Consider the following 14,342-nt stretch of genomic DNA (forward strand, 5'->3'; position numbering starts at 1 on the left):
TAACTGCACTCTTTTCACTTTTTGATTCTCAGTTTGTTGGCAAGGAATGACTGATGTGGACCCATTTTGGATGAAAACCGTGTTTTGCGTTTGTGGAAATGAGCATCATGGAAGGATGTATGGGCTCTGTGGCGCAATGGATAGCGCATTGGACTTCTAGGCATAATTTGTAAGGGCATTCAAAGGTTGTGGGTTCGAGTCCCACCAGAGTCGCTAATGGTGAGAGAACATACTAGTTTTTTTACAATGGAAAATCTGCTCGCTTTACTATCTGATGAAAGGCACTGCTGAACGAGGTTCAATTGCCAAGTGTGCTTGAAAAAGTAAGCAAATACATCGGCATTATGTCAAATAACATTATCTTGCAATTTTTCCTCAATATCCAGATTAACTGCAGGATATTGAGTGCGCAATAAATTGGCGAGAGACGATTGATTGAAAGACTTCCAGTTTTTTATAGCTACATTGGTACAGGGGATTTATTTCAGAGGTAGAAAGATTGATGGCCTCGCTCTCCATTAAACACAGTTGATTGGACAGGGGCTGAACTTTCGAATGTTGCTGGCTCTCTTTAAAAAAAAAGATATTGCGGCTTGTCGACTCGCAAATATTTTATTGAGCGGGCTGTTTGTCTCTGTGGCGCAATTGGCCAGCGCGCTCGACTGTTAACCGGGAGGTTGGTGGTTCGAGCCCACCCAGGGACGATTGGAAGACGTATAGCAGGCAAAATCTATGAGGTAATATTGGTCACTGAATATGTAGCTGAAACAGGTTGGAGCAGCTTTTAAGAGGCGCTGTGGCTTAGATGGTCAAAGTGCCAGTCTAGGAAACAGGAGATCCTGGGTTCAAATCCCAGCAGTGCCTTCATGAAAGCCTTTCAAGCAAATCAGTTGTTTACATGTACAGAAAAACTTATCACCCGAAAGAGCTCTTTTACATTTTTTAATTAGAGATTGAAAAGTATCCCTGAATAAACAGAGTAAATGCACTCTTTTCACTCCTTGTTTCTCAGTTTGATGGTAAGGATTGATTGATTGATGTAGACCGTTTTTGGATGACTGTTTTGCTTTGTGAAAAAGGGGAATCAGACAAAAGTTGCAAAGGCATTCAAAGGCTGTGAGTTCGAGACCCACCAGAGTCACTGTTGTAACCCCTGTTATCTACATTGGTAAATAGGAAAGCCTGCTTGTGTTATTAACTGATGAAAGGAACTGCTAAACTTGGTTCAATTACCACAGAATCCCAGTGTGCTATAGGCTGGCCACTGCTTGGTAGGAGTTTCCCATACGTGAGTGACTGTTCCTTCCTTCCTTCACGTCCCGCTCAACCTCGTCTTCTTCTAAAGAGTTTGGCGCTGTCCTCAGAAGCTTTGGTCTTACTCAGCACCTGAGTGGCCCCACCAAGGGCAAAGGGCACACTCTGGACCTGCTAATGACAAAGCGGGTTAATATTTCAAATTACAGTGTGGTAAATGTTACTTTGATGGTTTCTGTATTTCTCCAGGTGCAATGAGTTTGCAGTCTTCTTTGCAAGACTCAGTTCAGAACATTAAAAATACCATTATTTGCAGATAACAAGCACGCAGCCAGCTAGACAACTGGAGTTAACCCATTTTGCATTTGTGGCTGACAAAACTTTCCAAGAGATCACCACAAGTCTGAGTTCCACTACATGCTGCCTTTATGCATTGCCTACTAGATTTTTAAAGTCTATGGTGAGCAGTCTGTTGGCTCCAATCAATCAAAAAGTCAACATGTTGCTTGGATCTGGAATTTTCCCAAGATCCTTAAAACTGCAGTCATTAAGCCTGTCTTAAAGAAGAGCAGTCTTGATGCCACAGTGCTAAATAATTACCGGCCCATCTCAAACCTACTACTACTCAGTTGTCCATTCAAGCATGCAAATCATTTACAACGACAGAAAATGCGCTGCTGTTACAAATTGGAATAAGATGGAAAAGTATCCCTGCACACACAGATTAACTGCACTCTTTTCACTTTTTGATTCTCAGTTTGTTGGCAAGGAATGACTGATGTGGACCCATTTTGGATGAAAACCGTGTTTTGCGTTTGTGGAAATCAGCATCAAGGGCAGGATGTATGGGCTCTGTGGCGCAATGGATAGCGCATTGGACTTCTAGGCATAATTTGCAAGGGCATTCAAAGGTTGTGGGTTCGAGTCCCACCAGAGTCGCTAATGGTGAGAGAACATACTAGTTTTTTAAAATGGAAAATCTGCTCGCTTTACTATCTGATGAAAGGCACTGCTGAACGAGGTTCAATTGCCAAGTGTGCTTGAAAAAGTATGCAAATACATCGGCATTATGTCAAATAACATTATCTTGCAATTTTTCCTCAATATCCAGATTAACTGCAGGATATTGAGTGCGCAATAAATTGGCGAGAGTCGATTGATTGAAAGACTTCCAGTTTTTTATAGCTACATTGGTACAGGGGATTTAGCTCAAAGGTAGAAAGATTGATGCCCTCGCTCTCCATTAAACACAGTTGATTGGACAGGGGCTGAACTTTCGAATGTTGCTGGTTCGCTTTAAAAAAAAAGATATTGCGGCTTGTCGAGTCGCAAATATTTTATTGAGCGGGCTGTTTGTCTCTGTGGCGCAATTGGCCAGCGCGCTCGACTGTTAACCGGGAGGTTGGTGGTTCGAGCCCACCCAGGGACGATTGGAAGACGTATAGCAGGCAAAATCTATGAGGTAATATTGGTCACTGAATATGTAGCTGAAACAGGTTGGAGCAGCTTTTAAGAGGCGCTGTGGCTTAGATGGTCAAAGTGCCAGTCTAGGAAACAGGAGATCCTGGGTTCAAATCCCAGCAGTGCCTTCATGATAGCCTTTCAAGCAAATCAGTTGTTTACATGTACAGAAAAACTTATCACCCGAAAGAGCTCTTTTACATTTTTTAATTAGAGATTGAAAAGTATCCCTGAATAAACAGAGTAAATGCACTCTTTTCACTCCTTGTTTCTCAGTTTGATGGTAAGGATTGATTGATTGATGTAGACCGTTTTTGGATGACTGTTTTGCTTTGTGAAAAAGGGGAATCAGACAAAAGTTGCAAAGGCATTCAAAGGCTGTGAGTTCGAGACCCACCAGAGTCACTGTTGTAACCCCTGTTATCTACATTGGTAAATAGGAAAGCCTGCTTGTGTTATTAACTGATGAAAGGAACTGCTAAACTTGGTTCAATTACCACAGAATCCCAGTGTGCTATAGGCTGGCCACTGCTTGGTAGGCGTTTCCCATACGTGAGTGACTGTTCCTTCCTTCCTTCACGTCCCGCTCAACCTCGTCTTCTTCTAAAGAGTTTGGCGCTGTCCTCAGAAGCTTTGGTCTTACTCAGCACCTGAGTGGCCCCACCAAGGGCAAAGGGCACACTCTGGACCTGCTAATGACAAAGCGGGTTAATATTTCAAATTACAGTGTGGTAAATGTTACTTTGATGGTTTCTGTATTTCTCCAGGTGCAATGAGTTTGCAGTCTTCTTTGCAAGACTCAGTTCAGAACATTAAAAATACCATTATTTGCAGATAACAAGCACGCAGCCAGCTAGACAACTGGAGTTAACCCATTTTGCATTTGTGGCTGACAAAACTTTCCAAGAGATCACCACAAGTCTGAGTTCCACTACATGCTGCCTTTATGCATTGCCTACTAGATTTTTAAAGTCTATGGTGAGCAGTCTGTTGGCTCCAATCAATCAAAAAGTCAACATGTTGCTTGGATCTGGAATTTTCCCAAGATCCTTAAAACTGCAGTCATTAAGCCTGTCTTAAAGAAGAGCAGTCTTGATGCCACAGTGCTAAATAATTACCGGCCCATCTCAAACCTACTACTACTCAGTTGTCCATTCAAGCATGCAAATCATTTACAACGACAGAAAATGCGCTGCTGTTACAAATTGGAATAAGATGGAAAAGTATCCCTGCACACACAGATTAACTGCACTCTTTTCACTTTTTGATTCTCAGTTTGTTGGCAAGGAATGACTGATGTGGACCCATTTTGGATGAAAACCGTGTTTTGTGTTTGTGGAAATGAGCATCATGGAAGGATGTATGGGCTCTGTGGAGCAATGGATAGCGCATTGGACTTCTAGGCATAATTTGCAAGGCTCACCCTCACGCTGGACACAGCGCCAGATGATATATTTGGTCGGACTCCGGTCCCTTCCTCGTCTCTGAGTTTGTCAGCCGGCGCGAACCCCTGTGGTGAGTGCTGGGCCGTTCCCTTGGTACTCCAGTCAGAGTACCAAGGGCACGGACTTCCATGGTATAGTACCAAGGGCACGGACCTCCAGGGGGCTGAACCAAGGGTGTGTAGCCCGTGTGGGGGTGCTTAAGTGTGGGTCCCCGGGTTCGAAGGGAGAGCCTGGTCCCCGGTGGTCATCCCCGGAGTCCCAGAGCCCGCGACCCGGGGAAGAGTGGCCCGTCCCCAGACTGAGTTTGGGGGAATGCGGGGTGCTCTGGAGGTGCTCCATGGGTTCCAGGGGGTATTCAGCGGAGGCCATGCCCGGCCGGAATGGCCCTTCCCCGGGGTGAGTCTGGAGGAGTGGGGGGTGGCTCTGGAGGTGCTCCGGGGGCTCCAGGGGTTCCAGGGGGTGCTGCGGAGGCCACGCCCAGCCAGAGTTGCCCTTCCCCGGGGTGAGTCTGGAGGAGTGGGGGGTGGCTCTGGAGGTGCTCCGGGGGCTCCAGGGGTTCCAGGGGGTGCTCAGTGGAGGCCATACCCAGCCAGAGTGGCCCTTCCCCGGGGTGAGTCTGGAGGAGTGGGGGGTGGCTCTGGAGGTGCTCCGGGGGCTCCAGGGGTTCCAGGGGGTGCTCAGTGGAGGCCATGCCCAGCCAGAGTGGCCCTTCCCCGGGGTGAGTCTGGAGGAGTGGGGGGTGGCTCTGGAGGTGCTCCAGGGGCTCCAAGGGGTGCTCAGTGGAGGCCATGCCCAGCCAGAGTGGCCCTTCCCCGGGGTGAGTCTGGAGGAGTGGGGGGTGGCTCTGGAAGTGCTCCGGGGGCTCCAGGGGTTCCAGGGGGTGCTCAGTGGAGGCCATGCCCAGCCAGAGTGGCCCTTCCCCGGGGTGAGTCTGGAGGAGTGGGGGGGTGGCTCTGGAGGTGCTCCGGGGGCTCCAGGGGTTCAAGGGGGTGCTCAGTGGAGGTCATGAGTAGTCTGTTGGCTCCAATCAATCAAAAAGTCAACATGTTGCTTGGATCTGGAATTTTCCCAAGATCCTTAAAACTGCAGTCATTAAGCCTGTCTTAAAGAAGAGCAGTCTTGATGCCACAGTGCTAAATAATTACCGGCCCATCTCAAACCTACTACTACTCAGTTGTCCATTCAAGCATGCAAATCATTTACAACGACAGAAAATGCGCTGCTGTTACAAATTGGAATAAGATGGAAAAGTATCCCTGCACACACAGATTAACTGCACTCTTTTCACTTTTTGATTCTCAGTTTGTTGGCAAGGAATGACTGATGTGGACCCATTTTGGATGAAAACCGTGTTTTGTGTTTGTGGAAATGAGCATCATGGAAGGATGTATGGGCTCTGTGGAGCAATGGATAGCGCATTGGACTTCTAGGCATAATTTGCAAGGCTCACCCTCACGCTGGACACAGCGCCAGATGATATATTTGGTCGGACTCCGGTCCCTTCCTCGTCTCTGAGTTTGTCAGCCGGCGCGAACCCCTGTGGTGAGTGCTGGGCCGTTCCCTTGGTACTCCAGTCAGAGTACCAAGGGCACGGACTTCCATGGTATAGTACCAAGGGCACGGACCTCCAGGGGGCTGAACCAAGGGTGTGTAGCCCGTGTGGGGGTGCTTAAGTGTGGGTCCCCGGGTTCGAAGGGAGAGCCTGATCCCCGGTGGTCATCCCCGGAGTCCCAGAGCCCGCGACCCGGGGAAGAGTGGGCCGTCCCCAGACTGAGTTTGGGGGAATGCGGGGTGCTCTGGAGGTGCTCCATGGGTTCCAGGGGGTATTCAGCGGAGGCCATGCCCGGCCGGAGTGGCCCTTCCCCGGGGTGAGTCTGGAGGAGTGGGGGGTGGCTCTGGAGGTGCTCCGGGGGCTCCAGGGGTTCCAGGGGGTGCTGCGGAGGCCACGCCCAGCCAGAGTTGCCCTTTCCCGGGGTGAGTCTGGAGGAGTGGGGGGTGGCTCTGGAGGTGCTCCGGGGGCTCCAGGGGTTCCAGGGGGTGCTCAGTGGAGGCCATACCCAGCCAGAGTGGCCCTTCCCCGGGGTGAGTCTGGAGGAGTGGGGGGTGGCTCTGGAGGTGCTCAGGGGGCTCCAGGGGTTCCAGGGGGTGCTCAGTGGAGGCCATGCCCAGCCAGAGTGGCCCTTCCCCGGGGTGAGTCTGGAGGAGTGGGGGGTGGCTCTGGAGGTGCTCCAGGGGCTCCAAGGGGTGCTCAGTGGAGGCCATGCCCAGCCAGAGTGGCCCTTCCCCGGGGTGAGTCTGGAGGAGTGGGGGGTGGCTCTGGAGGTGCTCCGGGGGCTCCAGGGGTTCCAGGGGGTGCTCAGTGGAGGCCATGCCCAGCCAGAGTGGCCCTTCCCCGGGGTGAGTCTGGAGGAGTGGGGGGGTGGCTCTGGAGGTGCTCCGGGGGCTCCAGGGGTTCAAGGGGGTGCTCAGTGGAGGTCATGAGTAGTCTGTTGGCTCCAATCAATCAAAAAGTCAACATGTTGCTTGGATCTGGAATTTTCCCAAGAGCCTTAAAACTGCAGTCATTAAGCCTCTCTTAAAGAAGAGCAGTCTTGATGCCACAGTGCTAAATAATTACCGGCCCATCTCAAACCTACTACTTCTCAGTTGTCCATTCAAGCATGCAAATTATTTACAACGACAGAAAATGCGCTGCTGTTACAAATTGGAATAAGATGGAAAAGTATCCCTGCACACACAGATTAACTGCACTCTTTTCACTTTTTGATTCTCAGTTTGTTGGCAAGGAATGACTGATGTGGACCCATTTTGGATGAAAACCGTGTTTTGCGTTTGTGGAAATGAGCATCATGGAAGGATGTATGGGCGCTGTGGCGCAATGGATAGCGCATTGGACTTCTAGGTGTAATTTGCAAGGGCATTAAAGGTTGTGTGTTCGCGTCCCACCAGAGTCGCTAATGGTGAGGGAACACATTTTTTTTTTACAATGGAAAATCTGCTCGCTTTACTATCTGATGAAAGGCACTGCTGAACGAGGTTCAATTGCCAAGTGTGCTTGAAAAAGTAAGCAAATACATCGGCATTATGTCAAATAACATTATTTTGCCATTTTTCCTCAATATCCAGATTAACTGCAGTATATTGAGTGCGCAATAAATTGGCGAGAGTCGATTGATTGAAAGACTTCCAGTTTTTTTATAGCTACATTGGTACAGGGGATTTATTTCAGAGGTAGAAAGATTGATGGCCTCGCTCTCCATTAAACGCAGTTGATTGGACAGGGGCTGAACTTTCGAATGTTGCTGGCTCGCTTTAAAAAAAACATATTGCGGCTTGTCAAGGTGCAAATATTTTATTGAGCGGGCTGTTTGTCTCTGTGGCGCAATTGGCCAGTGCGCTCGGCTCTTAACCGGGAGGTTGGTGGTTCGAGCCCACCCAGGGACGATTGGAAGACGTATAGCAGGCAAAAGCTATGAGGTAATATTGGTCACTGAATATCTAACTGAAACAGGTTAGAGTAGCATTTAAGAGGCGCTGTGGCTTAGATGGTCAAAGTGCCTGTCTAGTAAACAGGAGATCCTGGGTTCAAATCCCAGCAGTGCCTTCATGATAGCCTTTCAAGCAAATCAGTTGTTTACATGTACAGAAAAACTTATCACCCGAAAGAGCTCTTTTACATTTTTTAATTAGAGATTGAAAAGTATCCCTGAATAAACAGAGTAAATGCACTCTTTTCACTCCTTGTTTCTCAGTTTGATGGTAAGGATTGATTGATTGATGTAGACCGTTTTTGGATGACTGTTTTGCTTTTGTGAAAAAGGGGAATCAGACAAAAGTTGCAAAGGCATTCAAAGGCTGTGAGTTCGAGACCCACCAGAGTCACTGTTGTAACCCCTGTTATCTACATTGGTAAATAGGAAAGCCTGCTTGTGTTATTAACTGATGAAAGGAACTGCTAAATTTGGTTCAATTACCACAGAATCCCAGTGTGCTATAGGCTGGCCACTGCTTGGTAGGAGTTTCCCGTACGTGAGTGACTGTTCCTTCCTTCCTTCACGTCCCGCTCAACCTCGTCTTCTTCTAAAGAGTTTGGCGCTGTCCTCAGAAGCTTTGGTCTTACTCAGCACCTGAGTGGCCCCACCAAGGGCAAAGGGCACACTCTGGACCTGCTAATGACAAAGCGGGTTAATATTTCAAATTACAGTGTGGTAAATGTTACTTTGATGGTTTCTGTATTTCTCCAGGTGCAATGAGTTTGCAGTCTTCTTTGCAAGACTCAGTTCAGAACATTAAAAATACCATTATTTGCAGATAACAAGCACGCAGCCAGCTAGACAACTGGAGTTAACCCATTTTGCATTTGTGGCTGACAAAACTTTCCAAGAGATCACCACAAGTCTGAGTTCCACTACATGCTGCCTTTATGCATTGCCTACTAGATTTTTAAAGTCTATGGTGAGCAGTCTGTTGGCTCCAATCAATCAAAAAGTCAACATGTTGCTTGGATCTGGAATTTTCCCAAGATCCTTAAAACTGCAGTCATTAAGCCTGTCTTAAAGAAGAGCAGTCTTGATGCCACAGTGCTAAATAATTACCGGCCCATCTCAAACCTACTACTACTCAGTTGTCCATTCAAGCATGCAAATCATTTACAACGACAGAAAATGCGCTGCTGTTACAAATTGGAATAAGATGGAAAAGTATCCCTGCACACACAGATTAACTGCACTCTTTTCACTTTTTGATTCTCAGTTTGTTGGCAAGGAATGACTGATGTGGACCCATTTTGGATGAAAACCGTGTTTTGCGTTTGTGGAAATGAGCATCATGGAAGGATGTATGGGCTCTGTGGCGCAATGGATAGAGCATTGGACTTCTAGGCATAATTTGTAAGGGCATTCAAAGGTTGTGGGTTTGAGTCCCACCAGAGTCGCTAATGGTGAGAGAACATACTAGTTTTTTTACAATGGAAAATCTGCTCGCTTTACTATCTGATGAAAGGCACTGCTGAACGAGGTTCAATTGCCAAGTGTGCTTGAAAAAGTAAGCAAATACATCGGCATTATGTCAAATAACATTATCTTGCAATTTTTCCTCAATATCCAGATTAACTGCATTATATTGAGTGCGCAATAAATTGGCGAGAGTCGATTGATTGAAAGACTTCCAGTTTTTTATAGCTACATTGGTACAGGGGATTTAGCTCAAAGGTAGAAAGATTGATGCCCTCGCTCTCCATTAAACACAGTTGATTGGACAGGGGCTGAACTTTCGAATGTTGCTGGTTCGCTTTAAAAAAAAAGATATTGCGGCTTGTCGAGTCGCAAATATTTCATTGAGCGGGCTGTTTGTCTCTGTGGCGCAATTGGCCAGCGCGCTCGGCTGTTAACCGGGAGGTTGGTGGTTCGAGCCCACCCAGGGACGATTGGAAGACGTATAGCAGGCAAAAGCTATGAGGTAATATTGGTCACTGAATATCTAGCTGAAACAGGTTAGAGTAGCATTTAAGAGGCGCTGTGGCTTAGATGGTCAAAGTGCCTGTCTAGTAAACAGGAGATCCTGGGTTCAAATCCCAGCAGTGCCTTCATGATAGCCTTTCAAGCAAATCAGTTGTTTACATGTACAGAAAAACTTATCACCCGAAAGAGCTCTTTTACATTTTTTAATTAGAGATTGAAAAGTATCCCTGAATAAACAGAGTAAATGCACTCTTTTCACTCCTTGTTTCTCAGTTTGATGGTAAGGATTGATTGATTGATGTAGACCGTTTTTGGATGACTGTTTTGCTTTTGTGAAAAAGGGGAATCAGACAAAAGTTGCAAAGGCATTCAAAGGCTGTGAGTTCGAGACCCACCAGAGTCACTGTTGTAACCCCTGTTATCTACATTGGTAAATAGGAAAGCCTGCTTGTGTTATTAACTGATGAAAGGAACTGCTAAATTTGGTTCAATTACCACAGAATCCCAGTGTGCTATAGGCTGGCCACTGCTTGGTAGGAGTTTCCCGTACGTGAGTGACTGTTCCTTCCTTCCTTCACGTCCCGCTCAACCTCGTCTTCTTCTAAAGAGTTTGGCGCTGTCCTCAGAAGCTTTGGTCTTACTCAGCACCTGAGTGGCCCCACCAAGGGCAAAGGGCACACTCTGGACCTGCTAATGACAAAGCGGGTTAATATTTCAAATTACAGTGTGGTAAATGTTACTTTGATGGTTTCTGTATTTCTCCAGGTGCAATGAGTTTGCAGTCTTCTTTGCAAGACTCAGTTCAGAACATTAAAAATACCATTATTTGCAGATAACAAGCACGCAGCCAGCTAGACAACTGGAGTTAACCCATTTTGCATTTGTGGCTGACAAAACTTTCCAAGAGATCACCACAAGTCTGAGTTCCACTACATGCTGCCTTTATGCATTGCCTACTAGATTTTTAAAGTCTATGGTGAGCAGTCTGTTGGCTCCAATCAATCAAAAAGTCAACATGTTGCTTGGATCTGGAATTTTCCCAAGATCCTTAAAACTGCAGTCATTAAGCCTGTCTTAAAGAAGAGCAGTCTTGATGCCACAGTGCTAAATAATTACCGGCCCATCTCAAACCTACTACTACTCAGTTGTCCATTCAAGCATGCAAATCATTTACAACGACAGAAAATGCGCTGCTGTTACAAATTGGAATAAGATGGAAAAGTATCCCTGCACACACAGATTAACTGCACTCTTTTCACTTTTTGATTCTCAGTTTGTTGGCAAGGAATGACTGATGTGGACCCATTTTGGATGAAAACCGTGTTTTGCGTTTGTGGAAATGAGCATCATGGAAGGATGTATGGGCTCTGTGGCGCAATGGATAGAGCATTGGACTTCTAGGCATAATTTGTAAGGGCATTCAAAGGTTGTGGGTTTGAGTCCCACCAGAGTCGCTAATGGTGAGAGAACATACTAGTTTTTTTACAATGGAAAATCTGCTCGCTTTACTATCTGATGAAAGGCACTGCTGAACGAGGTTCAATTGCCAAGTGTGCTTGAAAAAGTAAGCAAATACATCGGCATTATGTCAAATAACATTATCTTGCAATTTTTCCTCAATATCCAGATTAACTGCATTATATTGAGTGCGCAATAAATTGGCGAGAGTCGATTGATTGAAAGACTTCCAGTTTTTTATAGCTACATTGGTACAGGGGATTTAGCTCAAAGGTAGAAAGATTGATGCCCTCGCTCTCCATTAAACACAGTTGATTGGACAGGGGCTGAACTTTCGAATGTTGCTGGTTCGCTTTAAAAAAAAAGATATTGCGGCTTGTCGAGTCGCAAATATTTCATTGAGCGGGCTGTTTGTCTCTGTGGCGCAATTGGCCAGCGCGCTCGGCTGTTAACCGGGAGGTTGGTGGTTCGAGCCCACCCAGGGACGATTGGAAGACGTATAGCAGGCAAAAGCTATGAGGTAATATTGGTCACTGAATATCTAGCTGAAACAGGTTAGAGTAGCATTTAAGAGGCGCTGTGGCTTAGATGGTCAAAGTGCCTGTCTAGTAAACAGGAGATCCTGGGTTCAAATCCCAGCAGTGCCTTCATGATAGCCTTTCAAGCAAATCAGTTGTTTACATGTACAGAAAAACTTATCACCCGAAAGAGCTCTTTTACATTTTTTAATTAGAGATTGAAAAGTATCCCTGAATAAACAGAGTAAATGCACTCTTTTCACTCCTTGTTTCTCAGTTTGATGGTAAGGATTGATTGATTGATGTAGACCGTTTTTGGATGACTGTTTTGCTTTTGTGAAAAAGGGGAATCAGACAAAAGTTGCAAAGGCATTCAAAGGCTGTGAGTTCGAGACCCACCAGAGTCACTGTTGTAACCCCTGTTATCTACATTGGTAAATAGGAAAGCCTGCTTGTGTTATTAACTGATGAAAGGAACTGCTAAATTTGGTTCAATTACCACAGAATCCCAGTGTGCTATAGGCTGGCCACTGCTTGGTAGGAGTTTCCCGTACGTGAGTGACTGTTCCTTCCTTCCTTCACGTCCCGCTCAACCTCGTCTTCTTCTAAAGAGTTTGGCGCTGTCCTCAGAAGCTTTGGTCTTACTCAGCACCTGAGTGGCCCCACCAAGGGCAAAGGGCACACTCTGGACCTGCTAATGACAAAGCGGGTTAATATTTCAAATTACAGTGTGGTAAATGTTACTTTGATGGTTTCTGTATTTCTCCAGGTGCAATGAGTTTGCAGTCTTCTTTGCAAGACTCAGTTCAGAACATTAAAAATACCATTATTTGCAGATAACAAGCACGCAGCCAGCTAGACAACTGGAGTTAACCCATTTTGCATTTGTGGCTGACAAAACTTTCCAAGAGATCACCACAAGTCTGAGTTCCACTACATGCTGCCTTTATGCATTGCCTACTAGATTTTTAAAGTCTATGGTGAGCAGTCTGTTGGCTCCAATCAATCAAAAAGTCAACATGTTGCTTGGATCTGGAATTTTCCCAAGATCCTTAAAACTGCAGTCATTAAGCCTGTCTTAAAGAAGAGCAGTCTTGATGCCACAGTGCTAAATAATTACCGGCCCATCTCAAACCTACTACTACTCAGTTGTCCATTCAAGCATGCAAATCATTTACAACGACAGAAAATGCGCTGCTGTTACAAATTGGAATAAGATGGAAAAGTATCCCTGCACACACAGATTAACTGCACTCTTTTCACTTTTTGATTCTCAGTTTGTTGGCAAGGAATGACTGATGTGGACCCATTTTGGATGAAAACCGTGTTTTGTGTTTGTGGAAATGAGCATCATGGAAGGATGTATGGGCTCTGTGGAGCAATGGATAGCGCATTGGACTTCTAGGCATAATTTGCAAGGCTCACCCTCACGCTGGATACAGCGCCAGATGATATATTTGGTCGGACTCCGGTCCCTTCCTCGTCTCTGAGTTTGTCAGCCGGCGCGAACCCCTGTGGTGAGTGCTGGGCCGTTCCCTTGGTACTCCAGTCAGAGTACCAAGGGCACGGACTTCCATGGTATAGTACCAAGGGCACGGACCTCCAGGGGGCTGAACCAAGGGTGTGTAGCCCGTGTGGGGGTGCTTAAGTGTGGGTCCCCGGGTTCGAAGGGAGAGCCTGGTCCCCGGTGGTCATCCCCGGAGTCCCAGAGCCCGCGACCCGGGGAAGAGTGGCCCGTCCCCAGACTGAGTTTGGGGGAATGCGGGGTGCTCTGGAGGTGCTCCATGGGTTCCAGGGGGTATTCAGCGGAGGCCATGCCCGGCCGGAGTGGCCCTTCCCCGGGGTGAGTCTGGAGGAGTGGGGGGTGGCTCTGGAGGTGCTCCGGGGGCTCCAGGGGTTCCAGGGGGTGCTGCGGAGGCCACGCCCAGCCAGAGTTGCCCTTCCCCGGGGTGAGTCTGGAGGAGTGGGGGGTGGCTCTGGAGGTGCTCCGGGGGCTCCAGGGGTTCCAGGGGGTGCTCAGTGGAGGCCATACCCAGCCAGAGTGGCCCTTCCCCGGGGTGAGTCTGGAGGAGTGGGGGGTGGCTCTGGAGGTGCTCCGGGGGCTCCAGGGGTTCCAGGGGGTGCTCAGTGGAGGCCATGCCCAGCCAGAGTGGCCCTTCCCCGGGGTGAGTCTGGAGGAGTGGGGGGTGGCTCTGGAGGTGCTCCAGGGGCTCCAAGGGGTGCTCAGTGGAGGCCATGCCCAGCCAGAGTGGCCCTTCCCCGGGGTGAGTCTGGAGGAGTGGGGGGTGGCTCTGGAGGTGCTCCGGGGGCTCCAGGGGTTCCAGGGGGTGCTCAGTGGAGGCCATGCCCAGCCAGAGTGGCCCTTCCCCGGGGTGAGTCTGGAGGAGTGGGGGGGTGGCTCTGGAGGTGCTCCGGGGGCTCCAGGGGTTCAAGGGGGTGCTCAGTGGAGGTCATGAGTAGTCTGTTGGCTCCAATCAATCAAAAAGTCAACATGTTGCTTGGATCTGGAATTTTCCCAAGAGCCTTAAAACTGCAGTCATTAAGCCTCTCTTAAAGAAGAGCAGTCTTGATGCCACAGTGCTAAATAATTACCGGCCCATCTCAAACCTACTACTACTCAGTTGTCCATTCAAGCATGCAAATTATTTACAACGACAGAAAATGCGCTGCTGTTACAAATTGGAATAAGATGGAAAAGTATCCCTGCACACACAGATTAACTGCACTCTTTTCACTTTTTGATTCTC

At 47.6% G+C, this 14,342-nt stretch overlaps 10 non-coding genes and 1 pseudogene across 10 annotated transcripts; 10 read left to right on the forward strand and 1 right to left on the reverse strand.

Moving 5' to 3' along the window:
* The window catches only part of LOC140351445 (piggyBac transposable element-derived protein 4-like), a 255,983-nt pseudogene that overhangs the window by 18,268 nt on the left and 223,373 nt on the right, over positions 1-14,342 (reverse strand).
* trnar-ucu (transfer RNA arginine (anticodon UCU)) lies at positions 123-213 on the forward strand. The gene is given in 2 exon segments: positions 123-159; positions 178-213. It is a non-coding gene; the product is annotated as a tRNA-Arg (tRNA).
* Positions 791-864, forward strand: trnap-agg (transfer RNA proline (anticodon AGG)). Its single transcript has one exon. It is a non-coding gene; the product is annotated as a tRNA-Pro (tRNA).
* On the forward strand, positions 2,103-2,193 carry trnar-ucu (transfer RNA arginine (anticodon UCU)). The gene is given in 2 exon segments: positions 2,103-2,139; positions 2,158-2,193. It is a non-coding gene; the product is annotated as a tRNA-Arg (tRNA).
* On the forward strand, positions 2,770-2,843 carry trnap-agg (transfer RNA proline (anticodon AGG)). The gene has a single exon. It is a non-coding gene; the product is annotated as a tRNA-Pro (tRNA).
* trnak-cuu (transfer RNA lysine (anticodon CUU)) lies at positions 7,531-7,604 on the forward strand. Its single transcript has one exon. It is a non-coding gene; the product is annotated as a tRNA-Lys (tRNA).
* trnat-agu (transfer RNA threonine (anticodon AGU)) lies at positions 7,691-7,764 on the forward strand. Its single transcript has one exon. It is a non-coding gene; the product is annotated as a tRNA-Thr (tRNA).
* On the forward strand, positions 9,511-9,584 carry trnan-guu (transfer RNA asparagine (anticodon GUU)). The gene has a single exon. It is a non-coding gene; the product is annotated as a tRNA-Asn (tRNA).
* Positions 9,671-9,744, forward strand: trnat-agu (transfer RNA threonine (anticodon AGU)). Its single transcript has one exon. It is a non-coding gene; the product is annotated as a tRNA-Thr (tRNA).
* Positions 11,491-11,564, forward strand: trnan-guu (transfer RNA asparagine (anticodon GUU)). Its single transcript has one exon. It is a non-coding gene; the product is annotated as a tRNA-Asn (tRNA).
* trnat-agu (transfer RNA threonine (anticodon AGU)) lies at positions 11,651-11,724 on the forward strand. Its single transcript has one exon. It is a non-coding gene; the product is annotated as a tRNA-Thr (tRNA).

The sequence above is a fragment of the Eucyclogobius newberryi genome, unplaced genomic scaffold (assembly GCF_026437365.1).
Source record: "Eucyclogobius newberryi isolate DKJ021-1_F unplaced genomic scaffold, fEucNew1.0.hap1 SCAF_8, whole genome shotgun sequence".
In the NCBI taxonomy this organism is placed as follows: domain Eukaryota; kingdom Metazoa; phylum Chordata; class Actinopteri; order Gobiiformes; family Gobiidae; genus Eucyclogobius; species Eucyclogobius newberryi.